The following is a 20,864-nucleotide window of genomic DNA, read 5'->3' on the forward strand; positions in this document are numbered from 1 at the left end:
TCTCAGATATGAAATATCCAGGAGTTATATAGTACTGTACACCCTAACATGTAGACTGTGGCTGGATGGAAGTGACAGGATATTCATGTGAATAAGAAACTGCATTAAAAAGAAAGACATTGTGAATTATTATGAATTAATACATAATCCATAATAATAATAATTAATAGATAGCTAACGCCCTGGGTGCAGCAGCACATCCTGTCCTGACTCCTGAATTTGGGTAAGTTTGGCAAGCCAGCTGAGAAGACTCTATATTTAAATAATACAACTGTAATCTAATTACATCATTGTAATTCCATTCCTTGTTACTGGTTATGAATCTAGTAAAAGTAACGTAGCCTCTCTGAATAATCTTATTATTGTATCATAACACAAGAATTACACAGGATTTCATCATAAATCTAATGAGTTAAAAATAATGACTTGATGTCTCACTGAGAGTACAGCAACATTCAGCCCCCCAGCTGCCCACAGGAGCATGGAAACGAACAAAGAGCAGCAGTAACTGTAGTAAAATTAGCTGAATCAATTAAATGAGAACTATTGCCATGAAGTTCAGGCCATGTGTGGAAACACACACACACACACACACGCACACACACACACACACACACACACACACACACACACACACACACACACAAGCCTGTAGTTTAGTTCCATAACAACGTATCATGTCTCTGTGTTGCACCCCCCCAAATAGTTCCGTCATCAGAAGTGGTCGCCCTGGCAACACAACAGCACCACCAAATTGACACTCTTTGTTCAGCCAATAGTAGCCTTGCTAGATCTTGAATGAGTAGAGAGGAGAAATAAGAGTCGTGGCTCCAGGAGCGATGGAGAGAAAGCAAAAGACAGGCCAGGGAGGGAGGGAGGAGTGTAAAGAGCGAGTTGTGAAGCGGGTCATCCACATCGCAGTCAGGCCTCACTCCGCCTCCAAAATGAAGCGACCCCGGACAAACCTCTCCATCTTTGTTCCCTCGGACAATGGCTGTGCACTGGGAGAGAGAATCATCTGACACATGAACTCTCAGCAGTCAGCTGTGCTCAACAGGCTGGACTCAAAGAGAGGGAGGAGGAGGAGGAGGAGGAGGAGGAAGGGGAAGGGGGGAGGCAGGCCTGGCAGAGAGGACAGTTTATCCTTCCCTCTGCTCTAGTACCAAACAGGAACTACTTTAGCATCTTCAGTGATGCATGTGTAGCTCCAGTACAGCCACCACAGCTTTACTTACCACTCCAACTTCCAGTGAAGACGGGGAGTCTCACTTCTTTTTAAACAAGCTTATATTGTGTCACATTGGGTATAAATCTGATTACAAAACCTATTTGAAAACTGCCAGAGTTTGATCATTAAATACTTCTTATTCAACCGAGATGGAACATGTTCCTTGTGTCCTAATTGTTCCTAATTTTATTCAGTTGGCAAGATGGAGGTCCTGTTTTAAGTCTGGGTGCTACCTTTTAAGGGCAAAAACACACTTTTGTGAGCAAATCTAGAGGAAAGAAGGTGAAGGACAAAGTGCAACAGAATCCCAGAATCTGAACTGAAACACACACACACACACACACACACACACACACACACACACCAGGACTGTATTTAATGCAGTGTTTGGTGGCGATTCTAGGAAAAAAGAATGTTTTTTTACTTATTGTTAAAATGAGGCACGCTCCAGGTCCCTGTTGTTGAGAACAGGTGTGTGTGTGCGTGTGTGCGTGTGCGCTGCTGAATAATTCATTTGGCTGGGTAAGGCCTCAGTTTGCACTGAGCTCATGGCAGCTCTTTTTACTTTGATCTCCAAACTATTTCTCAACACATTCACTTTTCTGTTGCAGCATTTGAACTGGTTTGTTCTTCTATACTGATTTGTTGGGGAAGCGAATAATGTACATGCCCTGCCCTCCACAAACACACACACACAGAACATGGTGGTGTATAAGATGCTGTCCTGCAGTCTGTTTGCTTTGTCATCCTTGTCATGTTGGTTTGAATCGTCGTTTCCCATCTCTTTTATTTTGAAGTGACGCTCTGCCTGAAGGTCACTGGGTGGTCGGTCTTTGTATATAAGTGTGTGATCCGTTGAGATGGTCCTGCGTGCTTGCTCTCTGCTCATGTAGTTGAGACCACCAGTTGCTGAATCACGTGACCGAGGGGCCGAGTATTGATCATCTTTGCTGACCTTTTTGGTGTCCAATGAAACACGTCTATCTCACTCTCCATACTACCCCTGGAGCGTGGTTAGTGCTGTTAGCTCCTCCATCTTATTATGGAGAGATCTTACATTCCCCATGATAACATGGTGTTTAGATTTTTAAGAGTATGCTAACACTGCCTGGCATGTTCATGGGAACAGTACTTACAGTAACGATAATACTATGGTCCACTTAGTAGCATTTTATTGAACATTGTTTTGTATTCAGCCACCAGTTGTTGCAGAAGTTTGGCTTCTTCTGTGAAATATAAACTACAAACGGAGTGGACAGGACAGGACAGGACTTCCAGGCGGCTGAAGTCTTCAGATCGGGTCTCGTGTGGCAGCTACACCTCTTCTCTACAGCATTAAACTTTCAGAGGTCTCTGATGTAACGCTTTCTCCGCCGGTGCCTGACAGCCTGCAGTCTCACAGCTGCTGCTCAAAAACAGCCTGCTTATCACCTGCCGACACTTGAGAACACACACACGCACACGCACACGCACACACACACACACACACACACACACACACACACAGACAGTTGTAGATGTACATTAGCTGTTAGATTGACTGGAGGACATTTGCTGTTCTAATTACTGCTGTTGTCCTTTAACACCTTTCTGCCCTAAATGTTAACGCCTGTTTAGGATCAAACTAGCTGGTTAGATTTTATAGCTGTGTGTGTGTGTGACTACACACTTTGTCCACTGGACACAACAGGAGGCCACAGGCCACTTGATTGTTTTTTTTACCCTTTGTTTGACCCAAGTGTCCTACTCAGTCAACCAGGATGACATTTTAGCTAAAAGGAGTTTATTTAATTTAGAAATTAACATATTATCCATGCGTTTAATTAGCATGGCAACAGTTCAGTGACTGCCTGCTGTTTGTGTGTACCTGTTTGTGCCTGTGCACACCCGAGCCCTCGGCCAATTGTGTAACGAATCAGTTGTCAGTAGGGCTGCTCGATTATGGAAAAAATCAATATCACGATTATTTTAGTCAATATTGAAATCATGATTATTCAAACGATTCATTTTGAGTTTCACAATGCATTTATCCAGCATTTCTCTCTTCCTCAAAAACACTTTGTTATTGATTCTTTATGAAAAATAATCAAATTGAAAATACATTTTGACTACAAATATGTACTTTACAATGTATAATGTATAAAGCATTAATGTAATGTATAAAGCATTAAATCAATAAAATAAATATACTTTATGGAACATCAAATAAGGTATAGAAAAATATAAATGTATCCAAAATAAACTATGGATCCAGCTGCTCTGCAAATTCTCTGTATTTATAGAACAAAATAAATATAATAATCAGCATCAATAAGCATCTTCTTGAAACCCTCACCCTCGACTGTATTAATGGGTTGTGTATCTTTAGCTAAGAAATATTCAATGACAGCTGTTAGACCCCGTTTACACGTACATGGGTATTTTAAAAAACTGAGACATTTCCCTTCGTTTGTACCATTCTTTTACACGCAAACGGTGAATTCGCCTCTGAAAACGAATCGAGTTTTAGGCAGCTGATGCGCCAAAAGTGCGATCAATGTTTACCTTTCACTATGATGATGATCATGGAAGCAAGCCGCCCATAGGCTTGGCGTAGTTATGATGGCGCTCCATGGCGTATTTATGCGGGTTGATGTAAACGAAAACTTTTTTGAAAACGATGCTATGTGCTTGATGTTATTTTGGAAAACGGAGGGAGGAAATATTTGTTTCTCATCATACCAGGCTATGTGTAAACGTAGCCTAATGTCTTGTGCCTCTCCGAACTTGTCGGATAAGGAGTCGCATTAAACAATGTGTCTGTGATCGATGACTGAGTTTGCGTTGACGTCTTGCTGGTTGTGGCATTGGCTTTGTCTTTTTGTTTCTTTATTAATTCGTCGTGAGTGACTTTGTGCTTTTGTTTGAGATGGTTGAATAAATTTGTAGTGTTACCAAGAGGAGCAGCTATTACCTTGTAGCAAATCTTGCACATTATGTGCTGCTGCTTCTCGTCGGATTCTTCTCATTCGCTTTCAATCTCACTCACTGTTTTTGAACACCAAACGACACACCTCCTCACTCTTCAGCTGCGTGAAGGAGTATGGGCTATGCTGTTAGTCAGCGGGGCCGCGTGAAATTGAATGTATTGCGCATGCACGTCTCTCAGAAATTGTGTAATGAAAAGTGGAAAATAAATCGTTTAAACTCAATTATATGATTTTTGAGATCATTTGACAACAAAATGGAAATCGTGATCAAAATTCGATTAATTGCACAGCCCTAGTTGTCAGATTAGAGAGGTGAGACCAGGGCTAGGCCTCAATCTGTTTTAACACAGCTGGGTCAGACAGTCACTGGCCTGTTTTCTACTGCCCAGCCAAGAGCTATGAGCCTGGAGCTGATGGGGGCTTCAGCGTTGCTCGTGGACACTTCAGCAGGGATGTGCAATCATTTATTTAAATTTTGGCACACTCCAATGTGTCCCACATTTATTCTGTTTGTCTACAGCTGCTGCACTGGGGGCGAACTGAGAGGGAAGCCAATCCAATTTACACAAGATAAGCTTGACAATTAAATAACATTAACGAAGTCCAGGCTGAATGACAGCTTTCCTTTAAAGGGGCACTCCGCCAAGTTTGTCAGAGCTAATTTACTAGTGCAGTGAGGACTGTACACACTGTGTAACACCTGAGACGTGTGGCTCTGGTGGAGTTTTGTCAAGTGTAAGAATCATCAGGGTTTGGAGACTACACATTAATAACAGGTGGACTGTGATACAAACGTGAGTGTATAGGATTTATCTAAAAATGGAGTTGCTGATTATAACCCCCTCGCATCACCCTCTCCTTCATGGCATGAAGAAGATATTGCAGTGGCTGCAAAACACGAGAAGGATCCTATCTAGAGGCAGTATAAGTTTGTCCATTCTGGGCTACTGTAGAAACATGGTGGTTCAACATGGTGGATTCTGTAGATGAGAACCCACAGTGTGTGTAGATATAAAAGGAACCCCCCTAAATCTGACACAATGGGCCTTTTTAAAAGCTGTGGGTGTTTACCAGGCAATAAATAGATGCTGTAGAGTTGCATTATGGGAAGTGTAGGACCCAGGGTCCCATACTATTGACTAAAATTCAAGATTTCTCAGTCTCTGCTGATTGAATTTGAGCCATTCTTCTTTAATCTGTCTCTTGCAGGTCTCCTGACTTCATGAAGGTGTATTATTCCCATCACCAGAATCATCTTTTGTTGTCTCTCATGTAACACAGTTAGCAAAGCCAACAAGCTAGAAGAACACCGTGCATAGGTGTTATTATGTAAACTAACTAAACGAGCCTCGAGCTGTGGTTCTGCGATAATAGATCTATTTAAGGCTGTTGACAACCGTTTTACTACAGCCTCGTGAAGAAAGTCACTGCAGACTTTTATGATATCACTTAAAATAAATGGCCCGTGGAAACTGTCTGCAAACAAGTTGAGGAGAGACACGTTTGCATCCTGAACTCTCAAACCACTTCAAGTATTTAAATCCACGTTGTTGTTTCAGCCTCTCCTCTATGACTGTATCATGTTAGTGCAGATGAGTGTTGCTGTATTCTCGGTGTAAGTGCACATGTAACCTCAGGCAGCAGATGTCACTGCTAGTGAAAACTGGAAGAAGCTTATGTGGCAGGCTGCAAAGCCTGTGCCAGCCTAATGCCCAATACCCTACCCTGCTTGCCAGCCTTTGTGTGTGTGTGTGTTTGTGTTTGGTGGGCCTGTCTGGTGATCCAGTCCAGACTAGATGCTCTCTGCTTCCTCTCACACTTTCTGTGTGGGAAAAACCGACAACTGTTGAAACATGCTGCCTTTTTATGTGAGTGTGTGTGTGTGTGTGTGTGTGAAGCTGAACCTGTGTGAACCATTGGAGGGGGGGGGCAGTGCGATGCGATGTTCTGGTTTTTGGTTAAAGGAGACCGAGGCTCTGTGCGTGAATGTGGCTGAAGGAGAGAAACAGGTGGCTGCCCTGTTTGTCCATCTGTCCCCTCTCCCACGGCAGCTGTCCGTCCTGTCCCCTGCCTCCTCTGTGTATCATCTCTGCTCAGGTCAAGGGTCACAAACTACAATCTGCACAAGTCAGTCAGCCCGCACTTTCCCGTAAAACACACTTAGGGTTACCTAGTAACAGTAGCGGCCTTTGTGTGGACGTTTGGATGTGTCTGCTGGAGGGAGCTGTGCAGCTCGTGTGTTTGTGTGCCAGCTTTCATTTAGTCTTGGCGTCCTTTTAAAGTGATATTCTCTTCTTCTTCTTCGTCTTCGTCAACAAAGCCAAGCAAAGCCGGCAATGAATGTTTCCTACTAACCAGTACTGTGTGAGTGTATTCCTCAGTGCCACAGAGCTCCATTGTTAGAAATGAGCCACACTGGGTGACATGTTCCTTCATTACCACCAAAACACAAAACATGCAACAATTGTTCAATTTAATTGATTAGTCATTACAGAAAATCCATCTGTGACTATTTTGATTAGCACTTCATATTCCAGTCAAACCTTCTCGTGTTTAAAGACCGTGTAAAGGCAATTCTGAGATTTCTTTTAGAACACATTAAATATCTTGTAAAATAGTTGCTGAAAACAGGTGAAAAGACTTTGAACTATATATTAATTATATATGGAGTTAAGAGGTTCAAACTGTTTTTCACCAGTTTTCAGTCCAGGATTTTGTGGGCGGTCCTTAAAGGGTGGCTCGATGACACGCTGAGGCCACCCTAAGCATACCCCTGCACCACTAGCAGTGCGACAGTGGCCTTCAAGTGTTGATTGTAACATTGTATTGATACTTTTTCTATAACACGTGTATAAAACAACACAATACTATCATTTGATGGTATCAAAAGTACTGTTTTTTGTTATCAGTTGTCAGTTTTGGACTGTGGTACTTTGGGCCTGCTTAATATTTTGAGCCAATCAACTAATTGACTTATCTTTTCCGCTCCACAAGCACATATTAATCCACTGCTGAAACTAGACCCGCTGAATCACATTTGCCAAAACCTACAGTGCACAGCTGTTGAAAGGACTGATTTTCTGCTTTCAAAGAATGAAATGACATCTTTATGACAGCGCTCGGGTGCCACAGACAGGTCAGGAAGCTGCTGAGAGACTTTGTCGACGATAAGAAAGAAAAGAATAACACTGCGCTTGTCCTTTTTAATAACAGTCTGTTTGGATGTCTTCAGACATCCTCAAAGTCAGCCTGAGAATCTGTGCGATTATGTTTGAGACCTAGAGCAGTGTCTGTCCTGCATCTTACACTGTCTGAGCCAAGTCTGCTTTTATCAGCTCAAGATGAGAAACGGCTTATCTCTCTTCGTCCCCTCCTCGGCTTCTTCCTCTCTTTGTTTTATTCCGTCTTTCTCCAGCTCCTTTAAACTTGAAACTATTTTCCTCCAGATTGTGGAGGAAATTTGATGCTAACTGTTGAATAAATCACCTTTATTCAGCTCTGTTGTTAGAATCACAGTGTGATAAACACAAACAGGGCCTCTGCTGTCTGCTTTCATTCCTGTCTGAATTCACTTGAACTGTTCAGCAGCATCCTGTTGTGATGGCCACGCATAGTTCCCCGCTCCACTGTGTGTGTGTGTGTCACATTCTGTGCTCATGCTTTTTACCTGCTCTTATCAAACCGATTCCACCTTCTTCTTCCTCTTCTGCTCGCCCTCATTAAAACGTGTGTGTGCACAGCGAGCAGCAGCAGGACGCTCCATCAGCTCTTCAGGAGATCTTTGACAGTCAGTGTTGTCCATCAGCTGTTCCGTCTCTCACTCCTCCCCAGTGTTGGTCATCTTACTTTAAAAAAGTAATTAGTTACAGTTACAAATTACTTCTGCCAAGAATCACACTGTAAAAGTAATTTACGCTCTATAACATCTTTAACATCAAAGATGTTTATATGAACTGATTGAAAAATAAAAACACTATATACAGTATTTTAGAACATTTGGTAATTATGTGAACATATTTCATTTTTTCGTATTCACTGTCTATGAATTTGTGTGATTCAGCATGACACCTCGCGCTTCATTCACCCAAACTGTAGTAACGCTCCACTTTACATTCTCAGTGACGATAACGGCGTTCGAACGATGAGAAAAGTAATTAATTAGATTACTCCGTTACTGAAAAAATAACGCTGTTAGTAACGGCTATATTATACTTAAACGCTGTTACTCCCAACACTGCTCCTCCCTCACTTCTCTTTCTCTTCATTCACTTCCACGCCGTGCCTCCATCATCTTTTTTTCCTCTTCTCACGCTCCACCTCTCAGCTTTCTCTGTCTTTCTCACACCCACACTAACAGATGGGTCAGAGCTATTGTTTCACACTGTAAACGTGGCCAACTTATTAGGGCCCTGACAGCAGTTATGACGAGGGTGTTTATATATCTGTGTGTGTGTGTGTGTGTGTGTGTGTGTGTGTGTGTGTGTTCTTACTGGGGATTGAAAGAAGTTTCTCAGCTCGTTGTCGAGTGATATCAGTACGTACCAACACCGACCGGGGCTTAAAGCCACAGCTCTCATCAAACGCATCGCCTCCACTGGAGAATCCTGCATCAGTGGCATTGACTGAGAGGACTGCAGACACACACACACACACGCATGCATACACGCCTAGGCTCGGGAGTGTCTGGATGCTTAGCAGCACTGTCTGAATATTAACACTGTCGTCTCACCGGCTCTCCTGTGTCCTCCTCTGCGGATGGAATTTGAAAATAGAAGTTTGAACCAGAGCACACCAATGCTACAAAGACCCCCTCAAAACAAACAGTTATCTCCCTGCTAGTGATGTGTCGGTCGTGAACAAGCTGGTTCTTTTTAAGTGAACGGTGGGAGCTGGGTCCGGTATGTGAGCCTTTGAGTGGTAGTAGAAAAAGAAGCAGCATTTCTATGCTTTTTATAGTTGTTTCTATCTGCTTTGTGTAGCAGAGTGGTTCTACAAGAACGTTCATTGGGCGGTCTCAGAGAGTCACAAGGGCTGGTAAACACAATGAAAACAATTGGTTACAACAATTTATTGATATTAGAAAATGTCAGTTTTACTTTTGAATACTTCAGCACAAAGGTCATATATGTGTACATATAAAAATCATAAGTCAAAACAGTGCTTGGCAGAAGTTTGGCTGAATTATGAAAGGTGCAAGTGGTAAAATGAAGAGCCGTCTCTTCTTGATAAGCTGAGTCAAATGATCTGACTCCCTAAAATGTACTGATCTCAATATATCAGCCAGGCTGTACTTGTTACTGTGTCCCAACATGGCGGTCAATTGGAGTTTACTCTGACAGAGTAACAAGACATTTAACTTCAGATTAAGACGATTTAACTGTAAAATGTTCTGCTTAGTTCTCTTGGTCAAAAAAAAAAAACAAATCTAAGGGACTCATGTCAAGACTGACCAGCATTGTTTAGGAGGCTTAACTCACAGCTGAGGCTAGTTGACTGGAAATAGTAGTCCCAGCATCTCACATCATCTTCATCACCTTTACAGAACGTCCATAGCAGCAGTTTATCCTGTCGGCCTGTTAGCTGTTGGCTAGATCTCAGTTGATTTCAGGCAGCATACTGAAGAAAAGATTGATCACAGTGACACAGACCAACCCGTAACACATCACACTTTATTAACGCAAAGTTCAACAAGCGGACAAACAGTGATAATGACTCAGGAGGGGAGGATAGGCAGCAGACAGGTCAGGGCTTGGGTTGGCTTAAGTTTTCTAACACAGGAGGGATGTGAGGAGGCTGCATAAATATTTTCAATAATTGAGAAAATGCAAAGCAAAAGGAGAGCCAGGTGAGAGGAGGGGGAGCTGGCAGCTTCATCTGGCCCTTTTTTGTTTCTTTTGCCGATATTTTGGCTGAGCTCCTGTTGTCTTTGTGAAATTCCTTGCTGAGTAAAGACCTCTGTGCAAACAGCAACATGACGCACAAAGGCTGCGTCCACACTTTCACTCTTATCCGCTGTTTGCAAAGATCGAGAAACACGAGCAGAAAGACGGAAACAAGCATGCTAACCAGAGAACGGAGTGTTAATCTATTTCTCGTTATGACGCCTTGTAATAGTTTGTGTTTGTACAGATCGGTGTGTGTTTTGAGTGTAAATAACTATGAAAGCATTCACTATGGGTATGTGACAGTGCAAAGGCCAGGCTGTGTAATGCCACTACTGCATTTTGTGATGATGCATATACCAGTATATCTGCTGTTAGCAGATATACTGGTATATGCTGGTAGGATTCAGCCTGTGAGGGGCTTTTATTTTGTCGACCAAGTCCTTACGTAATGTTCTTTTCACTCTAATCCCATTCTATAAAAAAACCCAATTTGTACACACGGAGAACGTGGCGTTCTTTCGCAAAGCGTAGATGTTTACATCCGTGGCCAAACAATTCAGCTGTTCGCTGATGCTGATGTCCTCTGAGCACGCAAAAAGACATTCCTTTACATCCACCCGCTTTGTGTTTTCATGTCAGCAGGAATATCTCAGACACCGCACAGCCAACTGATTACATTTAGAGATTTGTGCCAAGAGAACCCAGCAGAGTTTTCTTGATTGAATTTATTTCTCTCAGCAACAAGTCCTTTAAAACACTCTGTTACGTATTACTGGCTTCTTTAAAAATGAGAATGTGGCAGTGATGAATTGGATCAGCCTCTAAAGAAGTAAAACCTTTCCTTTGAGCACTTTGATGTGTGCTTAGCTGGTATATTATGTTGCAGCTCGTCACTGCTGTGGCTTTACTGACTCACTGGAATCTGCAGGAGAGGAGAAGGAGAGAGGAGAGAGGAGTAACAAGAATTTATTCTTGTGAATCTGAGCTGATGGCTGAAGTCGATTAACGGATATTTCCATTGTGGTGGAGTTACAGTACTTCTTGTGTCTCGTCCTGCAATATGTAGGCTTCAAATCTCCGTAAAAGGAATGTGCAGTCACACACACGCACACACTCTAACAGGCTACGAGATAAGTTTAATGACCGCCCATTACCCCTCCAGGTGATTTATATTTGTGTATCAGCTCCCTCTGTTCTCATCTGGACCCAATCACACCACCATAAACCATAGCAGGTAAGGAGGCCCAGAAGAATCAATCTGTTTTTCACCTGTTTGCCTCGAGGGCTGATGGCTGTATGGATCATAGGTGACAGGATACAAACTGCAAGACGGATCTGAGAACAGTTCCTAAATTAAAACTTAATGAAAGATTTTCTCTGTGGCGACCTGGCCAATAAAAACTGAGAGAACAATGGATGGAATTTCAGCATCCAATACTTCTTGACTTGTATTTTTAATAAAAGTCTCTGTGTGGTCCTTTCTCAAAAGAAATGAAAGTTAAGAAACAGACAAAAGCTCATCAATGGAGGCTTGTACCACTGCCTGTTTGCTATCAGATAACCACCTAACATGTAAATCGTGGAGCAGCTTCACTTCCTCTCTGCAGGCAGCATTCCTTTGTTGACATCAATCAGCTTATTAACAGCCTTTTGACCACCGGAGTCTTCTTAATCTCACGGTCAGAATGAGCCGCCAAGGGCGAGACTCAGTCCTGATGTGTTAACACTGCATCCCAGCAGCAGAGCACATGCTGCCATCACACCAGCAATCTAGAAGTAATGATGAGTTTTATTTGGTGTATCTGTGAAGCTGCAGTGCTCTCAGTGGCACCATGTCCATTTTTAGCCTCTCTGCTGGTCAGTTTGTCCCTCCACCACTTCAGTCCAGACTTTATCTTAACAACTACTGAATGAAGTACTGTGAAATCTGTCTACAGATACCCATGATGCTGAGCAAATCCATCTTATCTAAAAGGCGCTGTGGGACAAATTTTGATTTACAGCTCAGTTAAATACCTGGACAGCTATTGGATGGATTGCCCTGCAGTTTGGTGCAGACACTCAGGGTCTTTGCAAACTTTACTAATTCTCTGACTGAGGTTGATATGTGCAGTCTTTTCGTTCATGACCAAATGATTTCAAAATGAATGATACATTATTCTCATCAGCCTCAGCTGTACTTTGATTTGCAAATGTTTGCAAGATAACATGCTGAATTAGAAGATGGTAAGAGTGGTAAACGTTGCCGTAAATACTGACATCATTGAAATGAACAGAAATGGCAACCTAAATCAATTCTGATACTACTATATATCATAAAATCTGATGACGCCTCGTGCCCAAACAAATGAACTATCATGCACATCTCATGATATAACATGAGAACCAGAACTGTAGGTGTGAAGACTTCTGTTCGAATACCCACCATCTGACCAGGCACCACATTTAGTAGAACTACTGTACCCTAATGATGATCTGTTGTCATCATGCTTCACTGTGATTGGCTCAGCTGAGCTATAAGACCAGCAGTCTGTGAACCCATTGGCTATCATCTGACAACAATTTAGTTTTTTGGGACAATGGCCAATGTTTCTGGTTTTGCAGTGTAGGCAGTGCATATTCAAGAAAATGGCTGTGGCTTGGAGGTACAGCAGGTCGTGCACTAATCAGATGACCGGTGGTTCGATTCCCCAGCTCCTCCAGTCTGCATGTTGAAGACACAGTACAGTCCATTTACCATCACCATACCCGGGCCAAGACTTTTTCTTCTGCAGACCAATTAGCAGCCTTATGACTAAAAAGACACATTTTGAGTTTTTTGTATATGACTGCTAAACACAAACTGTACAAGCCTACTCAAATGCGATTGGTCATTCCTAATCGGACCACAAATGTAAATCTCTGACATTCTGCATTCATATATATATCTATATTCCACTTTTGGACTTTTGCACTGCTACACCTACACAAACCAAAGTAGCAGGAATGAAGACCTGCTGCTCTGAGTTTATCATTGTTTATCTATAATTAAAATATGGCTCTTTAGTCTTGTTATGCAGTTGTTGCAACACACGTTGGACTAATTTGTCCAGATTCCTGCATCAGCTTATTGTTTGTGTTGAGATTCTCTCTGTGGTTAGAATCACATTTGATCACCATCATCGCTGTTGCAAAACCATTCAGCCCTGTCTCTTCTTTTAATCATCACCCATTTTTTTTCACTGTGAAGCATCCACTTGTATGTTTAGACTTCCTGTAGCTCGTCTGCACAGCCTTGTTATGGCAGCAGAACGCGGACGGCACGCACACTCGCTCGCAAACCCAGGAAACGGTCAATGAAAGTCCTAAATAAAACACCGACGCACTCACAAACAGACCCCTGTGTGAGTGGAATTCCACAGGCTCAGCACAAAAACGGGCTGCAGAGGAGGCAGAGGGCGAGCAGGAATGGCCCCAACAAAACCTTTTATACCAACCGCTATCCTTTTTTCAAACGTAACTAAGAAGCAAGTCGGCCTAAAACTGGACGCTTAGTTAGTTTGTAGGATGCTTGAGGAAAGATTTTAAAAGCTGTGCGTGTGAGTAAACATGAACCCGTCCTGTCCTGACATCGAGTTTGAGCTGCGATGGGTGAGGAGCTTGTTACTGCATGCAGATAGAAGGAAAGAAATGAACAGTGATAGAATATTATGGTCATTATGATAACTGCAATAACCTGTCAGCTTTATCTTCGTGCAGGCGTCTGATAAACAGCACATTGCCCAGAGCTCTCTCACGAGTACACTATTAAAATTGCCCTCATGCCGCCACCAGCAGCAGCTCAGCGTTTTCCCATGACTGATATTCAGCACTGCTATTATTGTATAAAATTGCAACTGATGTGGTAGAAGTCTCTGAAGATAATTTCTTTATCAGCACTTGTCAGACAGAAGCGTTAATGCTGTGGATTACTTCAGGTAGGAAATAATGAAGTCTTCTGTCCTCATCAAAATGTGTCTGATAGAAAATCAGAGACTAAAGAGGAAGGAGAGGGAGGGAGATGGCAAGGAATTCGAACCGATTGAACTATTTTTCTGAATAAAATGCTACAAAGTTTTGTTTGACAAAAGAAATAATAAAGTTTGGCGAGTGAGATAACGTGCTGAAATCTCATCAGCATGATCTGATACTGAATGTGCATTCAAATAAGTGTGTGGCTCCGGTGTCGGAGCAATCATGCAAATTGTGCAACAAGGGGGGGATTACCTACAAACCTGCCAGTCCAAGTGAAGCACGAACAGGAAGGAAGTATAAATCTCCAAATGTGGTCGGTGGGCTGGTTGGGTCACATGATGACATTCATCTCAACACACCAAACTACATGTTACTAATGTCCGTCCATCCATCCATCCATCCATCCATCCATCCATCCATCCATCCATTTTCCTCCTCTTATCGGGGGTCAGGTCATAGTGGCAGCAGGGTTCAGCAGGATGCTCCAGACATCCTTCTCCCCAGCAACACATTCCAGCTCCTCCTGGAGGATCCCGAGGCGTCCTCAGGCTAGATGGGCTATGTAGTCCCTCCAGCGGGTTCTCGGTCTGCCCCGGAGGTCTCCTCCCAGTTTGACCTACCCGGAACACCTCCAAAGGAAGGCGCCCAGGGGGCATCCTAATCAGATGCCCGAACCTCCAACCTCCATGTTCGATATCCTAACCCTAACATCTGTCCTTAGAGAAAGAAGTGTTTGCGTTCTCTCGCATCCTGCCTCTGATGCTTGGTTAGGTTTAGGTTTGAGTCAGAGAGTTAGGGTAAGAAAAACAGTCAGCTACAAAACCTATGAAAGCTTCATTTTAAAGTTCGTATTTATCAACATTTGTGTATAAATCTACTTTTAGTGGTGTCTGTTGTCTTTCTCAAGCCACCATAGCATTGTGTGAGTGGGTGTGTTTTGGCGGAGGCGTGATCTGGACTCTGCAGCTGCTTTACTTCCTCCGCTGCTAACTGATAATTATAGTGGGCGTGGTGACGTGGGCGTGGTTTGTAGCAGCTGCAGCTGGAGCCTTCTGTCAGTCACATGAACAAGTTAGCTGTGCTTGATTCACTCATTCACTCTCTATTAGCTCTGTTCTGGTCTCTGCTACATACTCCACTACTATTCACCAGTACTGAAGAATGAGTGTTTCATGGGGTGTCGGGACACGGTGAGCTTGCAGACACAGATTGGGATTTGAGAAAGTAAGTTCACCAAAAAGATGCATTCATACAGTAAATATAGTCATCAATATAAGGCTGTTTGTTCAAACACTGTAGCCTGACATACAGTTTACAGTGACAAAGGAAGTGATGAAGTCAAGGGTTTGAGTAGAAGCAGTCCTTGACTCTCACTATGTGGCGAATTGTTCCACTGTGGTTCAAATAACAGAGAACAAAGTTATTATCACGTCTGCGTTGGTTAAAATGTTTGTTCTTCCACACCAGCTAACTTTGTGAGTTTGCAGAGCCAGCCTTTGTTACTGTGACATCACTTCCCTCGAGTGACATTACAATAAAACCGGCTGACATTAGAGGACGAGCTGCACCAGACAGCAGCCACATGTGACTAAAACATGTCTGCTGCCGGGGCTGCAGAAAGAGCACATGTATTAAATTATAATCTGTAGAAGAGAGGCAGGACTTTCATATGTTTCTGACACTTGGCTCAGTGTTTGATTCATCTCCAAACATTCACAGTTTCACCAGAATACAGCTTAATACGCTGTTCTCATGTTGCACTGTCACCCTCCGAGCTGTGTATGTAGCCATATTTGGGCAAAACTATAAGCGTTTGGAGCATGCTGAGCTTATGGATGGTCCACAGAGAAGTGGATGATGTTTTTTTTTCTCTGGACATTTGATACTTGTTTTTAGTGCAAATCTTGTTGCCATTGGAATCCATTGTAATAGCTGTGAACTCAAGCTAACCACAGCCAGTTCATCTGTGGTGAAGGACGCTATGTACCATCTCTGTAAGTCTACGGGGGGGGCATGTTTAGTCAGGGTGAATCACTTGAAGGAGCGGGCTGAGCAGACAATCAGGAGTTCAGTGTGGAGGAAACAAATGTGTCTGGTTTGTAGAGGTGAAAGACGGAGCTGAACTTCCACCAAGTTTACTGAACTTCAGCAATGAAGCCCCCCCCATACCCCACTTCATCTCATCCATCCAGTCTGTTCTGCCTAACTGTTACCCTTCTTCCTCTTAATAAACCAGACTTTCATTGGTCCTTTTTGTTCGTCTCACAAGCACCACCGCTGACCCAGGTTCATCCTCCATCCTCCCCAGATACATCCACAGATGTGGAGTTTTTTAAAGTTGCTCCAAGCTTTGTGGCTTCTTTCATTCTCGGAGAACAGGAAAAGCAGAGTGCCTGAAGACTCTCTGAATGATTTGTGTTATGTAATCTCATTGCACTCATATTTTAGTCTTTTGTTTGTTTGTCTTTTAGTTTCTCCTTGTCAACGTGCACTCCTTGGTTTTATTGCGAGGTGTGTTTAACAACCACCGATGATGTCTGTTTGTTATTTGACGTTGGTTTTTAATAAAGTAAAAAAAAAAATCCTCCCCAGCTGGGTCAGACTCGGCCTCCTGCAGAGTGCTCTACCAGGATCTCCAGGGCTCCAGGCCTGGACCATGCAGTGTGCCAAAAAAACTCCCAATAAAATAATTTAGCTTCTCGTTCATGGGTAACGAACTCCCCTCCAGTTGAAACCCTATCGCTCGCCCCGTTATGGAAAAAAACGATCAGTGTTCTTCTTGTGGACAGGAAATTCTTCCACCATATTTTGTCTCTTTCCGTCTCGTTCAGCCGCTCGTATTCTCGTGTGTCCACACGTAACCACACCGGACTTTGATAGATGGGAGTCTGGGAGCTTATTGTAGCAACAGAGCGTTGCTACCAAACACTAAGCTAACGTTTGCTGTTCTGCAGTTATAAAGCCGAGTCAGCACCACGATTCTGGCAGAGGTTTTGTTTTTATGTTTTTTATGTACACACTCACCCCCATGCACACACACACACACTTACTTGCTGTAAGTCTTGTCCCCGTTTTCAGCAGGTTTAACCAGGCAGGCTGTGACAGTGATGTTTACTGTAAGGCTCCGGCTGTAGTAAGTGTGTGTATGTGTGTGTAATGATTTAGGGACTGTTGTAATAAATCAACTCATCTATTGAGTGCCAGCGTTTGGTTTGTCCGTTATGAGCTACCGTAGAATCACGGTGGTTCCGCATAAATCTGGCACACCAGATCTTCAACAACTTTACTTTACAACAACAACAGTTTCTATAATCAAACTATAGATTTAGAGACAAGTGGAAGAGGAAGTCGTTTGATTCACATGTACACACACTCACTGCCTTAAATGGAAAAACCTGGAATAATCTTTGTGAAGCACACACACACATTCACAGGTTGCTCCGTGTGTTCCTAATCCTGTCAGTCCATTGGCCCGTTTCCTCTCCCAAAGGAATGAAAAGTGTATCACCATAGAGACCACATCAATGGCCTATTAGCATGAGAGGTGAGCTGAGGAGAGGGAGAGAGAGAGAGAGAAAGAGGGAGTAAAAGAGAGTGTTTAAGACGGACAGAGTGGGAAAAGAGGCGATACCGAGGGAAGAAGGGAGCAAAAGAATGGGCTGAAGGGAACGAGATGAATGAATGGAGAGTGTGTTTGAGAGAGGGTGGAAGAAGGGGGGAGTGGGAAACTTTAAAAGAAGTGATACATTGGCTCTTTCTCTGTTTAGTCAAGGAGGAGGTATATTGCCATGGATAATTCTGGTTTCCTTACCATCGCCGCCTCTTTCTTTCTCTCTCTCCACAGTGGTACCCCGTAGAGCTATGAGGACAGCATGTTTCTGCTAAAATAAATTGGGGGCTTGGATGCACGCAGGCCTCTGCGGTCTGCTTTCTCTAATGAGAACTAGAATTCTGTTAATGCTATGCAAAAAGCAACGTTCCACTGATGATATGTCATTTTGTCTTTGTTGTTTGGCTCTGGATTGTCAGCCGAAATATAGTTTTTCACAGTCTTACTTGGAAAATAAATATAATTCATTGTTGCACAGCATAGTGAGTGCATATATTAACCATCTTTCAGTCCCTAATGAAAAGTGTATTGATGGGTTGAACGAGGGATTCCTTGAAAAGCTTCCATTTTAAGGTTTCAAGGATAAATCCTTACCAAGGCCCAGAGAGCCTTCAGAGATGCATCAGATGAAGATCTTACAGATTACTATTGATTAAATAATCAATAAAGTTCCTCGTTTATACAGTTTGCATGACATTTTGTTCATCTTCATCAAAAGGCAACAATGTATATACCTGTTCAGCCAGCCTGTAGGGAAGTGGTAGGAGGGTTATTCCATCATCTGACAAGCACTTCTGATGCTGGCAGGCATCAAGGTTTATTAGTAAGATGTGTCATTGTATATGCATACACAGTATATGCCTACAGTTAATGATTTTCTGTAACAGCAGGACAAAGTCAGGACTTCATTACCCCGTCGTCTGTGATTATGCAGCAGATTCTTCTTGTCATTTCCGAGCTCATTTAACTTCCCGGCCTGAACTGGAATGGCACATTTCATCCACGATGAAAGACACACTGTATCTATTTGAGTCTTTGGTGATGGAAGGAGGAGGAATCTGCAGACAGCTCGGGCTATTTCAGAGCTGACATACTGTAGCAGTGGGTCACAGCAGCAACCATGACTGACTCCTGGTTCGTCCTGAAAGACAGACACTGGATACATTTGACCTTTGACCTCCATGGTGTATTTTACATGAACCCCCCTGACCTACATATCCTATAAGAGTCAAGGCCATGTGTGACTGAGTGGTAGACTTGTGTCACTGATACAGTGCCATGAATCACCTTTCTCAGGTGAATATAGCACATGCCAATGCAGTTGAAAAGTCTGTGTTAAACCACCCTCACAGTAAAGTCAGATATGTAGAATCCTGCCCCCTACAGGCTCCCTCTGTCTCTGCATGCATACACCACTGGGACTCCCATAATAACTCATGAGTGGATTTCATATATCGACTTGAAACACCTTGAAGTGTGGTCCTCAGAGTGTTTTCATCTCCCTGCGGGTGGCCTGAAAGCCCAACATTTCTGTTCCTGCACTTCCATTGACCCACTGGGCTTCCAATCAATCCTGTACTTTAGTGTAGTCGATCTATATACAGACCGCTGTGCTGTATGTAACTATATAACTCATGGCCGAGACCACTAATGTACTGTCATGTTAAGTACAGTTTCAAGGCCTCATTTATTTCAACATAAAACTGATCAGCCTCAGGGCAGGTTCCATTTCTGTCCTTTCAAATTTAGTGAAGTGAAGGCCTCACTATCCTCCAAAGTTTTAAAATGTGGCGTTCAACGACAAAGATGCAAACTTCTGCAGTTTGACAAGCCCTGGCTTTGAGGCAGCCTTCTTTACAGAGACTGGAAATCAAATTAAAAAGACAGTTGTTTGGATTATAAGGAAAGAATCTGATTTTATATTTAAAGCGTCTATCTTGTGAGGTGTAGTCAAACTGAGCTCATCTCATTAGCTGTAGCATCTCCATAAGTCAGAGGAATATCTCAAAGCCTCAGATTATGCAACGTAACAGAGCCCTAAACATCCGGACTTTCAGTCCTTCATTTGGGTCTAGCTCACTGACTGTATGAACAATGGACATCGTATGTGTGATGTCACCCACAGGTTTCTGAAAAGCAATTTTGAAGCTCAAAATATGCAGTGCTGGCCACCGCCATGTTGGTAGTCCTGCCTCTTCTGCCTCCCTAAAAATCGGCAAAAATATGGATCATTAGCAGACCTGAGGCGGGCTGAATGAAGTGCTCAACAAACCACCTGTAACAGTGCCTGCCTATCAATCAAAGCGAATACACTGTTAATTATTCATAACTTTAAGCCTTAATATCATTTGAATTGGTGAGTTGTAAAAACATTCACCCTCAGTACATGAACGGGGAAATTAGCCAGGCTGTAAACATGTATATTTCTGCTGTGAAGTTGGACATTTTAATATGGGGATTTTCAGAGATTGATTGGCTTTTTTAGCCAACCTCAAGTGGCCGTTTGAGGAAGTTTTGGCCTAACTCTGGTTGCCGCTTGGTCTAGCTCCAAAAATGTTGGACCCTACATTTCCCATATTTCAACCAATAGCATCTTTTTCCTCATCTTACAAATTTCACCTTCTGCCATCCCCAGCCCCAAACTGAGATAACCCAGACAGTCACAGAAGACCTCCAGATGTTTTCACTGGGTGAGTTCTCCTCAGGACTCACCATCCTATCTTAATGTGTAGAATTGGTGGACCTTTAAACTAAAACTGTATTTATTTAAACAAATACAGCACCTTTGATGCAAACTGATGCAGTCCAAAGTGTTTCACAGAGCACAAAGATCTGAAATACACAACCATAAACAGAATAAATAAATAAATAAATACATACGCAAAATTTGTCCATACAATGATAAAATGTTCTAATAAATAAAAGCCAATAGAAAAAAATTAAACTCAAACTTTAAGAAGCAGTGCACAGAAACCAAACACTTGAAGCTGCTCCAGCATGAGCTAGGTCTGATTGAAACTTTGGATTATGTCACAGATTATCATAATGCGTCATTTGTTTCAGACGGCACGTTCCCTTCTTTGGTAACAGATGGTAACATCTGTATCTGAGTGAGTCAACCTGAACAATCCCACACAATCCAGGCTGATGACGGGTGCAGGTCACAATATCTATTTTGG

The 20,864-nt window shown here is 42.8% G+C and overlaps 1 protein-coding gene across 1 annotated transcript in view; it reads left to right on the forward strand.

Annotated features, from left to right (window-relative positions):
- Positions 1-20,864, forward strand: part of enah (ENAH actin regulator) — a 118,825-nt gene that overhangs the window by 10,976 nt on the left and 86,985 nt on the right. The window lies entirely within an intron of this gene.

This window comes from Larimichthys crocea, chromosome XI (assembly GCF_000972845.2).
Source record: "Larimichthys crocea isolate SSNF chromosome XI, L_crocea_2.0, whole genome shotgun sequence".
In the NCBI taxonomy this organism is placed as follows: domain Eukaryota; kingdom Metazoa; phylum Chordata; class Actinopteri; family Sciaenidae; genus Larimichthys; species Larimichthys crocea.